This window comes from Nothoprocta perdicaria, unplaced genomic scaffold, assembly GCF_003342845.1.
Source record: "Nothoprocta perdicaria isolate Ctin4 unplaced genomic scaffold, notPer1 scaffold_63, whole genome shotgun sequence".
NCBI classification, from domain to species: Eukaryota; Metazoa; Chordata; class Aves; order Tinamiformes; family Tinamidae; genus Nothoprocta; species Nothoprocta perdicaria.
This window is the reverse complement of record NW_020455899.1, coordinates 3888821-3908488: the sequence shown is the minus strand read 5'-3', so window position 1 is coordinate 3908488 and position 19668 is coordinate 3888821. Positions and strand designations below refer to the sequence as shown.

General features: G+C 38.0%; 1 long non-coding RNA gene across 3 annotated transcripts; it reads right to left on the bottom strand.

The window, feature by feature from the left end:
- Positions 1 to 263: 263 nt before the first annotated feature.
- Positions 264 to 19252, bottom strand: LOC112956435. 3 transcript variants are annotated; one of them, XR_003251049.1, is made up of 6 exons: positions 19160 to 19252; positions 18075 to 18199; positions 16271 to 16374; positions 6569 to 6648; positions 3973 to 4114; positions 264 to 919 (listed from the first exon to the last, which is right to left on the bottom strand). It is a non-coding gene; the product is annotated as an uncharacterized LOC112956435 (long non-coding RNA). The 3 variants fall into 3 exon arrangements; XR_003251050.1 differs by lacking the exon at positions 18075 to 18199; XR_003251048.1 differs by lacking the exons at positions 16271 to 16374; positions 18075 to 18199; positions 19160 to 19252 and adding an exon at positions 10450 to 10593.
- Positions 19253 to 19668: the final 416 nt, after the last annotated feature.

Here is a 19668-nt window from a genome sequence, read left to right as displayed (position 1 = left end):
ATCACAAGGATGATGCAAAATAGCAGATATTGGCTCGCTAAAATAATTTTCCTGTTTATAAAGGAAATGAAAAAGATATATCTGACCAAAAGAACAATGCAAACAGGTAGCACCACGACCTGGCAACTCTGGGCCAAACAAATATACAAGCATGTGGCAAACAAGCAGTGTTTATTTGTTGTCTTTAATTCTCTTCCTTATTTATTGGCCAGAAATCCATGTAGAAAAAGGAAATGAGCAATCCCGAAAGACATTGGTCAATCTCTTTTGATCCAAGACTAAAATCAGAATATTTTTGATTGTTATTCATGAAATTTAATATGGTCTGATTAAATCTTCTTTTCTTAACTTAGAAGTCCATGGTTAAATTTAGTTCGGCTTGATAAACTTCTACACGGCCATAGTGTGTTGGGTACCCCCAACTCACAGCATCAAGTGTCTAAGAGGATCAGTAATGATCCTATAGACTATGCCTATAACTGTATTTTAAGGGTTTCCTTACCTGAAATAAGTATCCATAACTTTGCAGCTAATAGCCCTTAATGAATTAACAGGCCTCATGGAACATATTGAGAAGTGTTGTGGATGCAGAACATGTTTTAGGGTTACATGATCAGTTTTGCACGACCAGAGGGTTTCCATAGAGGGTTTTCTAAGCAGCCTAAGTCCTAAGATTTAGAAATTCCTGTATGAAATGAGACAAAACATACAAAATTTTATGGTAGCTCTCGAAGCCTCAAAATTTATAGTTATGTGCAAAAAAAAAAGTGGAATCAAGTGGCCCAGCACACTGCAGAGCAAACAGACCCAACATCCACAGGGCATTTGTCAGAGCTGGAGGCCTATTTGGCAGGAGATGTGTCTGTCACACAGTTCTGGGGATGCAGGTCGTGAGGAAGAAGTCACTGAGCTTCCAAACCTGGATGAGACAAAAAATCATCAGTACATCTGCCGATCCTTTTCCTAATGTCTGTGGCTGATGGCTGAGAGGCACTGCAGATGGTCAGCTTCAGATAGCAGCAGCTTTATTTGTCATTTCGCAGGTTTTAATGCAAAAACACCATAGACCCACTTCTGTCATTACTTTTGATATTAATTTTGAACACATGCTTCCTTCCTGCAGATATGTGAAGAGAGTCTGGCTTTTATCTCCCAGTCTGGCCATCACAGGCCGGTTCTAACTTCTTGTGTTCAGTGACTGTGCATTTTCTACCATCCATTAGCAAAGTGTTCTTGGCAGAACTACAAGGAGTTTGCTGTCAGACAGCTTGGAGAGTCCCTCTTAGCCGAAATATTTCTCCAAATGTCACAGCTGAAGTCTATCATCTCATCAAATTCACCCCAAGATAAACCTAAAAAATAAAAGTGGGGGGCTGGACAACTGCAGAACCACCTGTTTGGGGTTCAGGGTTCATTATATGCAGCATCCTCTGGTATCATTCACCACTTTTAACATTGTCTGCAATTTTTTTGAGGAGGAAAAGTGTAATCTTCCTGACAGGAAAATCCATTACGAAGCTACATGCATCTAAAATGGTGAACTGTGATTAAATCTCTTTTCCTATTCAGCCATCCTGCTTATCCCTTATTGAATATTCTCAGCGGTAGGTCTAATGATCTTTTTTTTTTTTTTTCCCTTTTTTTAGCTAACTATGGGATTCTGTTTTCCACACTGTACACCATGTAAAAGCAGGGTGATTTTCTCCTGTGACTGCAGTGCAGGATTTGGGGCTGTCATGTCCTATGCCTGTACATAGCATGATGGAAGCACCTCACAAAGACTCTACTGAGGTGAACCTTGGTAAAGAAGTCAATACTCCACCGAGTACATGTGGACAGACCTTCCCATCCTCAGAGCCACATGATCTTCAGAAAGGTTTCTGATGCTTAATGGTTTAAGAAAAGAAACAGGAAGAATTAGAAATTTCCTTCTCAGATACACGAAGGTAGGTTTGTTCTGAAAGTCTCAAACCTATTTACTGTGTTGGTAAGCACATAATAATATTATTTTGGTTCAGCTGCTATAGATGCCCTGTTTAAGAAGATTTTAGAGGATTAACTGAAGTTTCTCTAGGAAAAAAAATGAATATGAATTAACTAATATAATATTGGGAATGGGATATAAACAACTTCCTAGTATTCCTTTAAAGTCCTTCTTTGGGTAGTCAGAAAGTGTAAGACTATCATCCATGAAAAATTACTGACTTATGCAAAACCATGGATATTTTACATGTTAGTGTATGACATATGTAAGAACAAATAATTAATTAAAATGCTATTTAATAGGAAATAGGTTAAAAAAAAACCATCCTGGAGTCCTCTGTGCCATCACCACATGGGAAAAAGTATGTATATGAATAGTATAGCCTTGCCTCCTTGTTATTTCTGCTTAACAAACTGTGATTGTTAAATCAAATTCACCCTCCAAGCTACAGAGCTCTAAGCTACTATTCATTTAACATAAATAATGCGTTTTAAGACAAAAAACACAAATCTAATTTGCTAAATTGGCATTTTCATGTTATCTTCAGAATGAAAGATTCCTAGATCATCAATCATAGAAAAGTTTGCAATATACCCTTTAAAATCCTGCAAACTGCCAGACACAGAAACAAGATATATACCTGTTACACACACATACACACACATATATAAATATATATATATATGTATAATATACATAGTAAAATGTGTTCTTGTGGCTTAAATCACAAGATGTGACCTCTGCTTTTGGGTGCTTAAGGATATTTAGTAAACGTGGCTTCAGCAGCCGAGGGAAACAATGGAGTTCCCACCGCTGCCATCTCAAAATGCTCATTTTCTTTCTCAAAATGCTCTTTTGGGTGCTCCTATACTACAGTTTGCTGCTTTCCCTGTTGTGCAGCTCAGATAGGGCCACCCAATCTGGAAAGTTACTCTCTAAAATTATCAGTGAGGTCTCACATCATATCTTTGAGAGCTTACTAGAAGAAACAACTTTAACACTTTGTGCATGTGTCTTACTCCAGCTATTGATATTCCTGGGTAATTTCATGTACATTATTGACATATTAATACTGAACATTATAATCCACAAAAGAGCAATATTTTATATTTTCACATCTCTGAAGTTTAGACCAGAATGATTTTTGCTGTGTACATTGAAGCAGGAGTCTTCATTATCATACTCGGTTCCTTCTAATGGTTAGATTAAGGAATAATAAAATCATAATACCAGAATGCATCTATGTCAAACAGTAAGAATCATGAAAATACTAAATATGCCACATTCATACATTAGCAGTTACATATCTGATTTGTCTGTGGCCACTGCTCTAAGTGTAAATAAGTGAGTGTAAATAGGCGGGATGTACTGCATATCCTTTGCTTAATTAGCCATCTGCAGGGACAGCTAATATCACCCATCTATAGGCATAAGTGCTAAATTTGCTGTGTAAACAGAGTAACAACACATGTAAATGGAACAACTGTCCTCACACTTCGCACTTGTTATTTCAACCCCCAGTCCTTAGTGTGATCATTAAAATTCTTTAAGTGTTTTTGTCTAAATCTTAGGTAATGAACACAGAGAAAATCATTTCAAATGCAATGCAGCAATATTAGGTTTTTACTAGTAGATAGGTAGGACTTTTAGATGGCAGATGTATAAAGCTTATCAAAATAATATTACACTTGTGGCAGTTTAATTGGGTATGAGTACGAGCAAAGAGATCTACCAAAAAGGCCAGAAAAGTTTTTCATTTGGATTGTCAAATTAAAAGGTAAATATTCAGGGGAAAGGGAATAATTAAAACAGATATCTTTCTGACTTTCACCTCGAAGTGCAAATGTCCGTGACAGAGCAGCAAGCAAAAAGTAACAGTAAAGAAATGGAGTGTATTACATCTCCTAAATTTGAAGGAATTAATCTGTTTTTAAGACCAATGTTAGAGACAAGGAAAACGGAGCCAAGATGATCTTTGTTTTGCTTACAGTGAAGGAACATCACCGTTTGCCGAGTTGTCTTTGGGGCAGACGTGCAGAGGCTTTGGGGTTCACTCTTCTCTACCCCTGGGCTCGACTTCCCACCGTCATCACTCCTGTGGCGTCACTGGCTTTTGGAGCCCGACATTTGCTACAAAAGAAGATTAACAGGGTTTTTATTCTTATGGATTGAGCATATCTTCAAAATCCCTGGGTAATAAAGGAAAACAAATGCAGCCCTTTTTCTCTGAGGTATTTTAGGAGATGGGATTACAGAACACCAACAAAGAAACATGATTTGCTATTCAGTAGTAAGCTTTATTTCAAGAGACGGAGCAGAATGAAAGGAAAAGAAGAGAAAAAAAATCTAACATTTAAAATTTGAATGGAGCAACAATTCATTCTGCATATAAAAACACACTGGAAAATCAAATATCTATTATGATAATAAAGAATGTCAAAAGCAGCCAGAGCTTGGGTGATGGTATGGATTTGGTTCCATGGCAATTTATAGTAATCTTTGCATTGCAGATGTTAAAGCAAAACTAGTCATCTACAAACAACCATTTACAATATGTTGATGAATGAACCTGTCTTTAAAGGGCAAAATGACAGAGTATTTTGAAACATAGTTTTTAGAACAAAAAGAGGCTTCACTTAGGAAAGATGTTTGAAAGCTCTTGGTTTTGTTTGAGCATATTTATAGGAGTTTTTGAATTCTGCTTGGCAACACAGGCCTCTTATTCATCTGTATTTCAGAATAAATCTTTATTGTACACAGAAAAAAGCTAATATAAAATGTTTGGGCAGAAAGAGAACCTTAAGTGTCATATTCCTGCAACTAACTTGTAAAGTATTTTTGTTATGTAGTGGAACATCGGAGACACATTACACAGCTTCTAAATACAACATTATATAAAAAGCTATAAAATTTTGCAAAGAAGATTTGCACGCTGTCTTTCCATATGTCACAAAAATCCAAGAGACAAATTAGAGTAAAAAATCTGGCTCACAGGTAAATGTGCATGGCCCTAAATCCTTGCAACTGTGTTTCTGTCTGTTGTAGTAAACTCCATTTTGAAGAAATGTCCCTTTTTGAAATATATTATTTCCTTTATATCACACACTACTCTTATCACAGGCAACTATTTTTGTTTTCCTGTATAAATAATACAAACTCAAATCTGTTAATCACAGATGTAAGCCACAACATTGGCATCTCTTTCATGAATGGCAGCTGGTATCAGATTGCTTTATAAGCTATGATTTTTCCCCATGTGCATTACTTTATATTTATCTATAGACATTTGCACCTACTGTTCTGCATATGATTCCTCAGCGGTTCTTCAGTTCACTTTGGTTTTATTTCTCTGGACACCTTCAGTGATGTTACCTCACTGATAATCCCTTCCACAGAACATTCACAGGTGGGTTAAATGGCACAGAATGCAGCAAATAGAACCACAGGATTTTAACAGGGATGTCTCATTGCTATGAAGAGCATTTACTTCTGCCCTTGGTGTCCAGCCTCCAGGCAAGTGTACACATTTCCTCTTACTCAATGGAAAATTTCTTTCTTTATGGCTCTTCAGGTGGAGACTTTGGCAAATATTTCAAATTGCAATCCAATTGATTTCAAGCAGCCCCTGATTTCACTCCTTCCTTGACTTTGCTTCACAAAAACCACCATGACTCTTCTGCACCAAATCCGTTTTCCTACTATTTATATTCCTTAATTTCTTCAAATTCTTTCAATGTAAGCATCAAAGCTTGAGCTGCAGTTCCCCCAGACTCCCCTTGAATCCTTTTAGGAGCAGGAATCACACTTGTCACACACCGAATTGCTGACATCAAGGCAGTTCAAAGGGAGCCACCAACACAGCAGTGGTTCAGTTGCTTCATCCTTGACTTCCTCTACAACAGCCGGGTGAACACTATCCTGTCCCTACTACTTGTGACATATGTGTCAAATATACAATGTGCTCTGTCCACATCATTGTGTCAAATCTCCTGTTTGAGACAGATCACCTCATGCAACTGCAGATGAGGTTTCATGCTGGGAACCCCTCAGCGTTTATCTACCACGAACAGAAATGCAAAATCTTCTTTATATTTTCTGCTGTGGCTTTATCTCTTCTTACATTCTTTTGTATCTCTGGGACTAAGTCGTCAGCTTGTGTTGTTGATGCATTTGAAAAAGGTACTACCAGGAATTTTGGTGCCATTGCAACTTATTCTGTGGTACATAGTCTGTGAAAAGCCAAGGCTGGTAAAGGTTGTTCTCTTTGTCTATTCTGTATTTCCTCAGATTATGCACTTCTATTGCATATGCTGGATGCTAGTTACTGATAAATAGTCATACTTATTGGTACCAGTGTGTAAATGAGACACAAAATCTGGAAAATGTTGCGGCTTATGGAGACTTTGGATTCCTCAAGAAGTCTTCCCTGCCAGCAGTGCTACCCGTCACTTAATTCTGTTCATGTATTTATAAAATAAATAACCCAAAAATCTATTAACTAGAAAAGATAATATAAACAGATGGTTTGGAAGATCGCATGATGATTTGTTTTGTATTTTGTTGGTCATTTGCCCAATGTATTACCTTAAGAATGTTCTGAAGCACATCGACAGGCAATTTTTCACAGGACACAGAATTTAAATTGGGTCAGAAGTTCTCAGGGACTGAAATACAAGAAACACAGATAGTGAAGATATTTATTGCTCTATTGTTAAGCTCAATTAAGCAACTAACCAAATTTTAAGCAACATGGTGCTGCAGAATTCAACTTATTAAATAATAAGAGCACTTCAGCAAGATACAGTAATTTCTCTGCTTGATACATGGAAGGAAGAACAAAGAGTAATGTAATTGCACTTTGAAATGACATTTTGGATTGAGTCAGGCTCCAGGAGAAATATCAAAAGACACAAATAAACATAGAAAACTGAGGAGAGAAGACATAAATTAAATCTAAAATGAAGAACAATTTATCAGAATAAAATAACAAAGATGGTAGAATAGGAGCCACATGTGTAAGAAGCATAGATAATCTTGCTTTTGTATGTGGCTTTATCACCACAGCTTGAATACTGACCTCCCTTTTACTGACGGGTAGAAAGAATGAAGGGAGTGTGAAAATATGCAAATAATTAAAAAATAATCAGAGATTTGAACATCTAAGCAAGATGAGCTTGTGAGAGCAGGCAAAAGAGCACTATTTTCAGAGTGATATATTTGACAAAAATTACAATTTGGTATTTGTGAAGTAAGCTTTCCCATAGATCAGTTCCTCGTCTTTAAAATTTCCCAGCTTTTCAGTTATTACTGAAATCCTTTAAAAAGGTAAACATGGAATTGAGTGGAAGGCCTCCAGAGGGTGGGTAGCATTTTGCATAGCAATATAAGAAACAAGAGCAAATTCTTAATTCTAGAGCATCTTTATGTGCATTGCATTCTATAAATAACAACTACCAAGCACAACTCTGATTCACCACCAACTTCTTGAAAACATTGTACTGCAGCACCAAAACGATATACTTGGCTCTGTAAAAATTTTCACAAGCTCCTCCAGAGCCAGCAACCATGAAACTGCCAGGTGCCATTTTTGCAGAAATACTCCATTTCTTAGTTCTGTAACATCCTTTATCATCTTTTCTGCAACAGGTCCTTGGCCTTGCCCTGGTGAAATTGATTCCACTCTGAAATACCAAGCAAATTTTCTTTTTAAGTGCTCTTCTGAAGTATAATTTAATATTCATATACTTTTTCAATAGTAAAGCTTAGAAAATTTTTAATTAAAAAAAATTACCACAACTTTTCAGTGTTGAAATCAGCTTTCTTACTCTCATATTTATTTTCCAAATAAAAATGTTTTAATTTGTTGAAGAGATAAGCATCACTAAAACCTCATCTTCTCACCAGTATTGGTATAAAGGCCAGAAAACACTGCATTATTAGGCAGTGATTTAACAGTCATGTGCTTATTTAGTAGTAGAGTTGGAAAATTTTTCTTTATTTGCACAAATATAAAGAACTATAGAGCACATGATCCAGAGTAGGAAGAAAAATGCCCACAGTTACATCATGCAGACTAAATCCCGGCTTCATTTAAGTTAAGAGTAAAATCTAAGCAAATATTATGGGGCTATGATGAAGCAACTTGTGGTTTTCTATAATTTAATAGTGTAAAGACAGGTCTACAAGAGATTGGTATTTCCAAAGGGTCGTTTCCAATCCACACTGTCCTAATATCCTCACTCCTTTGTGGACCGCCACAAAGCTCATGTAGGGTCAGGGCCTGTGTCTAAGACAAACGCTAGCAGTACTGAGGCAGATTTATCTTGAAATAGGGTTCCAAGGTCCCTAGGAGCTGTTTTCCAAGCTGCTCTATTATGAACTTGCAAGTATAGATACCACCTGAAGATATAACGAAGCAGCAATGCATATATACGTATGCATAAACAGAGAGAAGTGTATTTCTCTCTGCTTGCTATGTATCAGTAGCCCTTCCAGGCCACTGGAGCTCATACAGAGGCTGAGATACACTCAGCATCTTTCCATTCTTCCACAAATAACAAACATTTGTTAATGACAAGAATTATCAGTCTCCAAGGGGATTAATGTGAAGATTTTTCATGTTCATGTTAAGATTTTTTATTTTCACAAGCATCTGCTCCTGAAGTATGAGCTCTCCGCAAGCTACTAAATCTAAGATGATTAATGTTACTTCCAAATGCTGTTCCTTCCAGAAACTGGAATCAGCAAGCACATTTCCTTATGGCTGACCAAACCGCAACAGACAGGTCTTTCCAAGCAGTTTCAAAATTCCCAGCACAGCATTCCCAGCAGCAGACTGCAAATGGCACCAGCAGCATTTGAACCTGCAAGAAGCCTATCCAGGTCCCTGCACAGAGGGTACATGTAGGGACCAGGCTGTCATGAAGCCTCAAGCTTGCCCATCTGCCCCCACTCCCCAACATCAGCTGCCTGGTGGAGGACCCATGTTTGCACTTTTGCAAAATGTTTGACACATTTTTGTTTGTTTTCTTACTCCTTTTGCTTTTGGTAGGCATGAAAGGGTCTTTTCAATGCAATTTCTAACTTTGCTTGATACTTAATGAAAATAGGTGTGGAAATGATGTCTTTTGGAATTCCACGGAGAACTGGAAGTGCTTTCCTAAGTCTTTGCATAAAAACATGTGTTTTCTTCAAGGCATGGACCATTATGCTTAACAGGGTGTTGTTAGTGAGAGATGGAAATAAAATTATGAGAAGAAGGCAAGAAAAACTCAAGAAACTTACAACTTAATAGGCAAAATACAAGACCTATAAAAGAGTATTATGCTATTCATAGCATAGGATTAATAGCATTGAATAGAATGAACAGCACTTCCTATTTCAGAAACACATTTAAATACGTTCTTAAATTAACCTCTGCTCAGGAGACCGTTATGCTTATCTATAAGCATGTTCTTAAAGTCCAATGACATGTTGAAGTGTATCTGAATGCTTTCTCCAGACTCAGGCCAATATACAGCGAATAGCCTAAAACAACTCACATAAAATCATGTATTTGTCACTATGATGGAGAGTGCAGCAAAGTTGTGTAATTTTGTTTTGATGCGGATGATTTGCAACCATAGAGAAACAATAGGAGAAGCTGGGAAATGCTCTGCGGAAGAGTAGGGATCCACAAACCTCTATGGCAGAACCACAAATGAGGAGAGTTGTGTCCTGTCTAGTTGCCTGGTTCGATGCACGAAAACAAGAGAAGGACCTTGTCTCTTCTACAAAGCTCTGGCTTGACCTTGGGAAAAGTTGGTTTATTTAAACACTGTTTGATCCTTGGTTACGTAAATTCAGCCATTTCACCATATAAAATGACCTGATTTTAAATGGTGATGAATATTAATCAGGGATTGCGATAGGTGATGTAAGTAACTTGCAAAAATTCTGTGACTGGAGATTTTATGTAACAGCTTACGCAAATATCTATATGAGATGCCAAGGCGTTGCTGACCCTGCAGCAGAGCATGGAGGTGCACTCAACTTCCAAGCCTATTTCCTAAGATCTATTTAAGTACATTGACCCTAAAATAAAATGTACATATAAGGCAATTTTTCTCTGCCACTCAATGTGAAACTCAGTATCAAATTTGGAATAACGCATAATAATTGTGTAACTTCTTAGATTACTACAAACTCCTTGCAATGCATTTACAAAGAGAATAACTGAAAATATCTTTATCTACATTTCAGGGGAAACTCAAAAGGTACATTGCCATCCCAGCCTTCATGGGAATGTGTTTTAACATTTTTTCTACCAATATTCTAGTTTCTGATTGTCCAAGTGGGTAATCTACATAGTATTTTATAGTACCAATGGTATGGCTAATACAAAATGGTATTCTCTTAAAGGATTTATTCAACCAGCCTCCTTAAAATACTTCAAAGAAAAGTGATTCATGGGATTTTTCTCTTACAGGCTTGTGATTACGAAGTGTCTTGAGTAGCAACAGGTCAGTACTTTTCCTGAGCTGTTTCTATTTTCTCTTTATTTTCCCTCCACTCGCTTCTGCTTCTTGCAGTCCTGTTGTAATAGCACCTGATGTAGCCCGAAAGAAAAACATTTTAGCAGCATTTTTGATCAGCATTTCTGCAAGCAGCAACAGAATACTGGGACCAATGAAGAAAACTTCCTTCACTCAAGGCTGCAGTGCCTCAGCTCTCTGGTGGCACCTCATGCTGAAGGGAATGTTACTCCATTCCAAGAGCTACAAAACTGTTCTGCCCAACAAGGCAGGAAGTTTAGCACTGGGGAATACAAACTTCAAAAAAAAAAAAAAAAAAAAAAAAAANCATGCTGAAGGGAATGTTACTCCATTCCAAGAGCGACCGGAAGAGCACACGTATGAACTCCAGACGCTTAGCACTGTCGTATGCCATCTTCTGCTAAAAAAAAAAAAAAAAAAAAAAAGAAGACAGAATTTCGCTGCATTTTGTGACTATTCCACTAATACTATTCTGGAAAAATCATGAAAACTGAGTCTGACTCTTGAATTAAGAATTATGACTAGAAAAAAAGGCCCGCTGCCCACACCGCTCGGCCAACCACCGGGAACGGCCTCTCCCGGGAACACAGACACAGGCAGGGAGCGGAGGCCGTCCCGCTGGCGGCACAGCGGCAGCCCTGGCCTATTCCTCCTGCTCAGGCCTTGAGAGCTCCCTGAGCAGCGAGGGCAGAACTGAAAGGCTCGGGATTTCCCCATCTCCTTGCCGCTGCCTGGTGGCTTTGTGCCCGGCACGTCCCGGGACCAGGCGCCTCTGCGCTGCAGCGCCCGGTGCGAGGAGCAGGAGGGACCTGCACGGGCTGCAGCAGGGGCACAGCGCGGCCCACGTGGCCAAGGCCTGCGGCAGCGCAGCTCTCCTCCCCCACGTTTCACCAAGGCACACTCTGCTTTTCTGCGACCCGCCTCTACTTCCTTGTACTTAAGATACAACTTTATTTTGTGGAGGAAATAAGCCCCAGATGCAGAGATTGAGGATCACCCCAGGATCTCAGCCTGCTTCTTTGGGGCTCTGCTGCCTCGTAGAGGGGCCTTCTGTGCACTGCAACAGTTGCCCTCCTCATGGGCCTGGGAAACAGCAGAGTATTATCTGCTCCAGCCTTATTGTCACAGATGCTTCCTCCTGAAGCAAATCATGTTACAGAATTCAGAGTCACAGAAACTGAGTATCTTTGTGAACACAAAGCTCTTGTATGCAGTCCCATTCTTGCAGAGCAGAATATTGTTCTACCTTTAAATGTCTTCCCCACTTCCCCACTCCACCGCTTTCCTACAAACGTCATACAGCCAACCCTCTTACTTTACAGGAACCTTATCTTCGAGAAGAGTTTGAAGAGTTTGCAGCAAACTGTATTTAATTCTTCACAAAACTATACAATTCCTACTACCTAGTTTCTAAAAAACCTTCCATAGTGTATCTTCTCCTACACAGACAAACCTAAGTGCCATTTCCAACACTTCCCCAAAAAAATGCAGAATATTTCTCTGTGTCCCTGCAAACAGTGCATATGTCTGGCTTCCAGAGACATTTCCTTGCTAGAAAAGCACCTTCTTAAGATAAAATTTAGGCACAATTAATCACAGTATTGTTTTATATAGATCCAACGACACATTCCAAATGATGATTTTCTTTCCCTTGCCCAAGATGAATGTGTTTCTTTCTATTGGCTGCAAAACTGTACTAGTAAAGAGAGACTGCTCACTTTGCAGGAACCTCAACCTGGCTCATTTTCTGAAATAATACAATCCCAAAAGTTTTCTCAACATAGCTTGTCTTTTTTGGAGAAGTGGGGAAAAACGGCTACCCACCAAGGTTTGACTAAGTAATGGCAGTTGTTCCCTGTAGCAGTCTATACATGTCCTGAGATGGTCCATATACATTGAAGACACTGTGGCTGCTGTATTAATGGTGCTCTCTCAAGAAGTACCTTAAATAAACAGTAAATGCCTTTGCATTCTTGAACATCCTCTATATTATGAAGATATAACTCTTTTCAAAAGTGGTGAGGACAAAAAATAATTTTTTTTTTTCCCAAATGTCTTCCACTTAGCTGAGAAAAACATAAGCTCTCTAAACCTGTACTTATAATGCTGAAATGTTTAGATTTTATAAATTATACACAAAGGAATAAAATCTCCATTTGGTGACATAAAAAAATCCTCTTTTATCTAAACTGACTCTAAGAAGATTGCTATTTTTTGCTTTGTCAGAAAATACAGTAGAAAATTACACCCTTTCTTTTTAATGCAGCAAGCAACATTTTTCTTCACATTTGTAATGAGAATAAATTGCCTATGTCTTGATTTCATCCACCTAAACAATGCTAATTGACACAATTGTCCAAAATACACCTAGTCCAGAACAAAACTGACTTAAGTCTTGCAGGTATTATGGGTATTTTATCGCTATAGATCGCATAAAAGGAACAGAATGTTTCAGTCAGCAACTGCTGTTAACAGACCAGGTCTGAGCTCCAGTCTTTCTTTAAACCTTTTTTTTTTTTTTTTTTTTTGTAATACCTCTTGGACATAGCAGAAAGTATCCTTTTATTTTCTTTCTATTGAGACATAAAAATTGTAATAATATTATAGTATTAATTTTATGATTAAGAATGGAGAAACCATAAAGATCAAGGTTTACAACTGTTTATAAAAACAAAGATGTCTGCTAAAATTACCATTTTGAGAACTCTCTCCATAGAGTTTCACCAGATGCTTGCCCAGAAAATCCTGAACTTCCTCAGCAAATTTCAAAGCACTGAGCTCAGCAAGGCAAGCTACAGAAACTGGGTTTTCCAGTCAAAGTAGAACTACTTGTTCCAAAACTGCCCAATGTCTGGGGTTCAAAAAGGAGTTTCTCAGGTCTGTAAGAACTGACACATGGACCAGTGAAACAAACAATACAACAGAGCTTCCCTTAACTTCTTGACTGTTTTTTAACTCCCTGAGAGAGCTCAGCATTACAAAAAGGCATTGCAAACTGACAGTAGTCCTAATTCCATTATATTTCATTTTTCAGTAAAACCGACTTTTTTTTTTTCTAATTTTGCACTCCAGAGTAAAATTATAAAAAGACTTGGCATTCAAAGTTTGACAAGTTTTCTGTTCTCTATGCTTATTCTCTGATCTTTTTCTCTGATCTTCTATATTTATTCTGTGATCTCCTTGGAAGAAAGATTTGCATACAAAATGTTAGCATATTTTCAAGATGGACTTTATGAGAACTCTACTGGGAGACAGCTTATTGTAAAAAAGGCCTGGTATACCATTAGAAATACACTTAATTAGCAAAAAAGTGGGAAATGCCACCAGATTTTAACTCTGAAAGCTGGGCAGCTTGCTAGCAATGTACAGACAATAATGCCACAATAATATTTTGAAGTTCAGCAAGGGACATCAGTCAGAAAAATCATCACTCTTCTTCCTTTAGCATTACTTGTCTTGCCACTGACAGAATCTGGGATAGTTACAAGTAATACTGTAAATCCTAAGCAAAAGCTTATCACAGATATTTGAAAACAGATAAAATGCTGAGTATTTGAGATGGATGCAATTTAAACGTGTGATGGGGAACTTGAAGTGAGTGAAAAAGAAGCTGAGAGATGAAGGCCTAGGCTGAGAGAAGCAGCAGCTTGATGGCATCTCCCATTTAAGGAAGATATAATATCAACATAAAATTATAAATATGTAATAAAAGCAGAGTGAAGCAAAAAACTGTATTTAGTCTTAAATATAGTTTTTACCAACAGAAAATGACACAATGAATGACATGTGAATTTTCAGGATGAAATTATGGGAAGTATTGGATACTGAAAAGGACTGTTTTACTCCCTCCACCAGCTAGTCCACAGAAGACTCCAAAGTTGATTATTTCAGAGGTAACACAATCTTTGTACAACATTTCCCCCTAACGACCAAATTAAATATCACAGCAATATCAGTAGAGTCTCACGCATATAACCCTGAAACTGCTAATAATATTTGGATGCTAGACTGCACGATAAACCACATAAAGAAATTTTATGCTATTCTAAAGTAAAAAAAAAAAAAAAAAAAAAAAAAGTTTAGATAAGGAGAAATTACTTAGCTTCCCATCCATTTATAAAATAAACTGTAGAAAACCGAGAAGCAGCACAAGCTCAGCAAAAAGGACTGAAGAGGGAAAGGGAGAGGAGAGGAATGAGGACTGGCAGGTGACAAACTTGGAGATTTCCTTATGGGAGATACTGTCTGTCCTACATGTGGAAACAAATCCTGAAAAGTCATCTAAAACTGGGAGTGTTTTGTTCCTTCCCATAATTCCTCAGCTGCCCAAATTTTGAGTTGCTTTGAAAACTGGCAAAATTTCCAGTCTTTGCAAACAAAGGAAAATAACAGTACTTCCTAAATGACTTCTGGAAGAATGGTCTCAGCTTCAGAATTAGAAAGGGGTTCAAAATATGCCATAAGAAGCCTGTTTTATATATATATTTTTTAATATATGTTTTATGTTTACCTATAAATAGGTAAGGAAACCTGTTTATAGCAAAGGGCAAACACTGCTCTGTCAGCTAAATGATGAAAATGGACCAGCAGTTGCCAATAGAAAGTTGGAAGAAGATCAGATTTTTGACATTTTGTTAGTATACCTAATCATAGAATCACAGAATCATAGAGTGCTTAAGGAGCCTTGTGCTCCTTTCACAAGGATAGGTCCTACTGAAATCGATTATAATTTTAGCAAATGCACTAATGTATACAGTTGTCCTCAGCCCATCTCCTGTAATGTGAATTGCCATTTCATGCATTTCTTGCATTTCAGCAACCAAACTATTAACAGCATCTGTGGCTGTGTATGGAAGAAATAAAAATGTAAATTTCCCCTCTTCGTGCTTCAGCTATAATGGCAAATATCTTTTTTTCCACAGTAACTAGAGGTTTATCAGCAATGATCTTCAAATAACGGTCAAAGATGATACTACATAAGACAACATTGTAACTGGAGGCAAGTGCTACACAGAAAACATTACGGTGCTTTTTAGTTTGTTTCTTAAATGGGAAATGCAGCCTAGTTTTTTGTTTCATGCCATATGTTGTAAGCTTGTTTGAGGAAGATGTGCAGAATAACGAACGTGTGATGAAAGCAGGCTGGCACAAAAAAGCAGTAGGAGAAAACAAGATGGGTGAAGTGCCACCTTCTAGCATGCAGGCTGCTGAATGGTTACTTTAGTTCTGCTAAAAATGTGTATACCGACGAGTTACAACAAATTCTGCCATGAAGGCTACTTACTGGCCTTACCTAATTTGGGAAGGAAGTTATACAAAGTTTCTTTAGGTCATTTTTGTGCTAGTAATGTATTCCTTCACAAGAAAATACCCCTATCAGTTCCACAACTGAGACCTTTATCATATATTTGAAAAGACGGTGCTATTAACTTCTCAAAAACATACTAGCAAATAACCTACTTCTGTGGGAAGCTTGGGCATTACCTGAGCAAGTTATTGATTGGCTACATCTTGACATGTAAGGGCAGGTCTCTTTTAAGCTTTTTTTATCATTATGATTTATTAAATCCAAAGAATGAAATTTTGTAGGTGAGGAAATTTCACTGAAAATTTTGGAGCAGAATCAGTATAATTGTAAAGAACTGCCAGTGACTGTCTCCTGACAGAATGAGTCAAGGTGAAATCAGCTTGGTTTGATAGTTGCTTGAGTACTTGGGTAAAAGCACTTGGGAAAAACCTGAGATTACCTCACCTCAGATTGGTCATGCAAGTCAGTTGCAGTCAGTCACTTCCAGTTTTTCCAAAGGGGGATCAAAGGCTGTTGTGTCTGGATCTCCACTGGCTTCATGGTGTACTCTGCCCAGGAGAGAAGCAAAGCAACCCTGTCAGCTCCTTTTGGCTGCGTATGACAGTGGGCTTGTAGAACATTCCCTATGCTTTGCTCCCATAACTCTCCTCCTGCCTCTTACTATTCCAGACATGGTGTCAGCTTCTCTGCAAACTGCCTGACCTTGCTCCTCTCCTGCCTGCTCTTCATCTCACACATGACAGTATGAATTTGGCTTCCCAGATGCTGGTCCAGATTCCATCCATGCCCATTTGTTCTGAATCATGACAACTGATAAGACACTTGATTACACTTCTGACACAGGCTGCTATCTTGGTTTAATCTTTGGTTTCCTCTTTGAGAGATCATGACTCTACAAAGCATAATATGCACCTGCTAGTTAACACTTTTCTGCCTTTTGAATAGCTGTAGCAGCAACATTCAAAGAAAACTTCAACAGCAGAGGAAGAAAGGGGTTGTAAATGAAAAGGGAAGGAAGTACAATGTATGCATGGACAGGAAGGAAAATCTAGATGCCACTGCCAACTCTGCTTTTACTGAATTAACATTAAATTTATACTGTTTCAGAAATATAACTGCTTATCAATGAAACAAGCATTATTGAGGAGCAAAACTGGCAGTGAAATATTCAAGGCAAAATGCCTTCTAGTTATAACACAGAGAACACTGTTCAGATATGTTCCTCTCACACTGCACAGAGCAAGAATACAGAGCATTACTGAACACCACTTTATATACAGGGAGACTCAATTGAGTCATTTTGAGACTCACTGCTTTTAACGTTTTTCCATAATCCTTCACATGAAATAAGATTATATCTTGACTGAAGATTACGCAACTATTTTCTACTGATACCTGTAGAGTGGAAACTGGAAATACCGCTTCAAAAAAAAGTACATGTTACTGACAGCCAGTTCCATCAGTGTCAACTGAGTGGAAAGTGAATACAGCTGAGGAGCAATGGTACAAAGTACTGAGTAAAAGGTACAGGATTCTCTTTTGCCACAGGGTGGGTGGCCCTGGTCCACCCTTTATCATATACACATTCCCCAAAACCTCATTTTTACATGTCTGAGGAAAAGGCATAGCAGGATACCCTTGAAAGCAAGTTACAGACAAGCAATAACTTCAGAAATGCTTATCTGATGCCAGCATTCCTTATGATTACCTTTTCATGGCCAAAATGAGTTTTCTCACAGGTGAAAGCTTAACTTTTGCAATCTGGATAGACCCAACCCTTACATGGAACCAGACTCCAGAAAGCTCTCTATGATTTCCTGCATTTACTGAGGAAAACATAATTGAGTAAGCAAGCCTATATTTAGCTCACCACACTGCTGAATATATGTATCAATTAATTTCAAACTTATGGATACGAGTAGAGAAATATATATGTATACAAAAATATACAAGCTAATCTCTGCTCTAAAGGTAACTGAAGGCCTGATAGGTGGGGAGCTGGTAGACAGTTTCAAAGCAAAACAAGAATAACGACCATTGCAGTTATTTACAATTCCTGCTGCACAGATTTGCACAGATATCCCATTATGCTATTCTGGGAAAACAAAACAAAACAAAACAAAACAAAACAAAACACCCCCAACCCTTTGTATTCCTGAAGGAAAGGTTCAGACTTAGGCTTATGATCAGCCTTTGCATGCATGGATTTTAAGATCTCCCAGTTGAATGCATCTGCTGGAAAATTTACTTTGTCTTGTGAGGGTTACATTATGGCATATGAAGACTAGGTCCTTGTATTAGATTTCTCCACTCAGGTATTTGGTTCCGTTGTAGTCGCTCTCTCTTGACTAGCTGCATCTCTCCAGCAAGGCCCTTGGAGAGAAACAGTGAGCAAAATGCTGAAATGAAAGTCACAACTCTGGGATTACGGATTAACACATCTTTGGGAAAACTGACCAACAAGGGCACCTGGAGGACAAAGAGGATGGGTAAAAAGGGTGAAGAGATGAGACACCTTTCTGGCACTGCAAGCACCCCCCCAGCACACAGAATAGACCCCACAAAAGCAGCCTCTTCAAATGCATGTGGAAAAGAAGCCTGGCTCACGAGTACTTGCTCAGGCAGCTCGCTGTGATTAACAGGATAATTCAAGAGCTTTTCAGGTGATTCAAGCCATTGAAACCCACTTTTCTTTTGCCAAAGGGCAGATGAGGCCACTGAACACAACCAATGACCCAGAAACATCTCCACAATAAAAGTTGCTAAGCGCAGAACTGAGGAGTAAATCAGAGATTTCCTAAACCTTTCCCACATCTAATCTGGAAATTGCTCAAGGATGGGGAAAACCAGACAGCATTAATCTGCAAAATTAGCTATGTGATAAACATGGAAAGAAGTAATTCTTTTCTAAGATGCAAGGAAAAGCCTGAAGAGATACATAAAAAAAAAAAAAAAAAAAAAAAAAGAAAAAGAAAGAAAAAAAGGCACTTTGTAAATTCCACGTGAAACATAAAAGAATCTTTCGCTTAGTTAATCCTCCAAGAAAAGTAAAAGATCTTTCTCTACAGGTTTTTCATATTGTTAATGCGTAGACAAAACAATAAAAACCCTATACAAGAATCTCAATCCATAGTTCCCTGAATTCAGCAGCAAAATTTATAGTTTTTCCAACTCTCTGTAGACTAAGAGAAGTGCTTGAAAATTCAGACAAAATTAAAAAAAAAATAAAAGAGCAACTCCACTGCAGCCAACGGAATTGCAAAGCTTTACTTGTGAGCTAAGGAAAATTATTCTTTGTGAAGAGAATCTTTCCATTACACAGCAGCAAATTACCTGTGCTCTTCTGCCATCCAGAGAACTGTTTCCCAAAAGTGAGTGTAATGCCTCTTGTTGTCCCAAAAAGACTGTGCAGATGTAAACCTTGGGCACTGAACAATTCTGTAAGAGAAATTACAGGGAGAAAACATGACTTGTCAAACCAGGAAAAGAGCAACTGTTCGAGTTCTAGGATGCTAAGGACATATAATTTTTGGAAATTTCTACATTTTGTCACATTTTGTCTTCATGTGTGACAGTAGGAGGGAGAAATAAAATAAGATTACAAATGTGAATTAATTCTCAGAGCCTGCACACAGGCTGGACAATGTTGTTTATTTATTTTGAGGTCAATTCCCTAACAAAAATTCATAGAAGTGTTTGAGCACACTAGCAAAAAGTTATCTCTTCATGAATCCATATAGCCCACTTCTTAGTCCTTTCTCTGGGATGTAAATCTTTTCACCAAAGTTTAATCTTCAGCTTCATTTTTGAAACTGACAGTCTGAACAGATGAACATAATTTA